At 43.0% G+C, this 2,181-nt stretch overlaps 1 pseudogene; it reads left to right on the forward strand.

Annotated features, from left to right (window-relative positions):
* Window positions 1-541: 541 nt before the first annotated feature.
* Window positions 542-1,000, forward strand: LOC121440246 (annotated as a pseudogene).
* Window positions 1,001-2,181: the final 1,181 nt, after the last annotated feature.

The following is a 2,181-nucleotide window of genomic DNA, read 5'->3' on the forward strand; positions in this document are numbered from 1 at the left end:
TGAACATTTATCTTAAAGAGATGAAAACATCTGTTCACAGAAAATTCTAGCCACGAATATTCACAGAAATTTTATTTGTAATGGCCAAAATGCTGAAATCAACATTGTAAGATAATCTTTAGTGGGAATGAACAATGGGTTAAACAATCAGTGTTTTAAAAATATCATAACTTACTACTAAGCAATAAAGTAAATTACTGGGACACATAATTTACATTCATCCATAAAGGATAATACTGATTGTAAAGGCCAGTTTGGGGGCTTGAGAGATGGCTCAGTCAGTAAACTCTTTGCCTTGCATGCATGAGGACCTGAGTTTAAAACTGCAGCCCCCACATAATAAGCCATGCATGGTAACACATGTCCATAATCACAGCACCGAGGAGACAGAAACAGACAGATACTGGGGCTCACCAGCCAGCCAGTCTAATTAAACCAGCAAGCCCCAGATTCAGTAAAAGACTTTGTTTCAAAAAAGTAAGCTCTTTCTTCCCATCGCTCATGGCCCACACCAGCCGTCCAGTCAACTAACTTTCAGACCATGGCCAACCTCGAGCGTACCTTCATTGCCATCAAGCCAGATGGCATGCAGTGCAGCCTGGTGGGCGAGATCATCAAGCGCTTCAAGCAGTAGGGGTTCCGCCTGGTGGCCATGAAGTTCCTTCGGGCTTCTGAGGAACACCTGAAGCAGCACTACACTGACCTAAAAGACCATCTTTTCTTCCCAGGGCTGGTGAAGTACATGAATTCAAGGCCTGTGGTGGCCATGGTCTGGGAGGGGCTCAATGTGGTGAAGACAGGCCGAATGATGCTGGGAGAGACCAATCCAGCTGACTCTAAGCCAGGCACCATTCGAGGGGATTTTTGCACTCAAGTTGTCAGGAACATCATTCATGGCAGTGATTCAGTGCAAAGTGCAGAAAAAGAGATGAGCCTATGGTTTCAGCCTGAAGAACTGGTTGACTACAAGTCTTGTGCTCATGACTGGGTGTATGAGTAGAGATGACAGTTCTCAGCATTACTGATGGATCCCTGGGCACAACTCTTCTTTCCACAGAATGGATCATCTTTTCCAAAACAATAAAGATTTTGGAACTGGAAAAAAAAGTAAGGTGGGTAATAATTCAAGAAGATAACAATAGTCACCTTCTAGTATCCAAACACATAGGCACAGACATGCATTTGTACCTAATTGAAAATGTGCGCACACACAAAAGAAAAAACAAGCTTTAAAATATCTTTATATATATTATATATGTGTTTGTGCAAACATCACATGATGCCATGTATGTGAAAGTCACAAGAGAGCTTATGGGACTCACTTCTCTCCTTGTTCCATTTTAGCCATGGAGATTGAACTTGAGTCATCAGGCTTGACGTTAAGCGACTATCGGCTGAGCTTTCTCACTGCCCCATAACAAATCAATCATGATCACCCAGATATCTGGTTTGGTTTCTCTCTCTCTCTCTCTCTCTCTCTCTCTCTCTCTCTCTCTCTCTCTCCCTCCCTCCCTCCCTCCCTCCCTCTCTCCCCTTCTCGCTCCCTCTCCCCCTCCCTCCAACCCCCTTCATCTCCCTTTCCCTCTCTCCCAATCCTGTGTCTGTGGGAGTGGGGAGCAGTTTGGAAATAATTAGTATTGGGTTTTGTGGACTGAATGAATACCAGAAGATATCATCTGGTCTACAGAGAGCCCCCACAGAATAAAAATATAAAGACATGTTTGTTTAATTTACGCTTCGTGGTTGCTTGAGTAGGTGCAACCTTTGCCCCCAGAACTTCTGGTTCTCAAACCTTCAGATCACAACCTGGAACCAATTCTCTGACTCTAAAGGCTTTGGAACTCACTGTTGGCTTTTCTGGGTTTCTTCCTGAAAGATAGCATATTGCGAGACTTTGTATAATGGTTTGTGTACAATTAATTAGATTTTTGTTTCCATGACCAAAAATATCAGTCAAACGCAAAAGAAGGAAAGATATATTTTGGCTCCCACTTTCAGAGAATTCAGTCCATAATCACCTGGGTTCATGTTTCTGGGCCTGGAGTAAACAAATATAGCAGCCATAGCAGCAGAAAAGTGAACCGAATTTGCCAGATCACAGCAGACAAGAGAGCAGACAGACTGAGTATAACCTTTGATGGCATTTGTTGTGGAATAGAATGTTTAACTAGGTAAAGATGG

Source organism: Microtus oregoni, unplaced genomic scaffold (genome assembly GCF_018167655.1).
Source record: "Microtus oregoni isolate MIOR12 unplaced genomic scaffold, Mior012 000067F_000, whole genome shotgun sequence".
In the NCBI taxonomy this organism is placed as follows: domain Eukaryota; kingdom Metazoa; phylum Chordata; class Mammalia; order Rodentia; family Cricetidae; genus Microtus; species Microtus oregoni.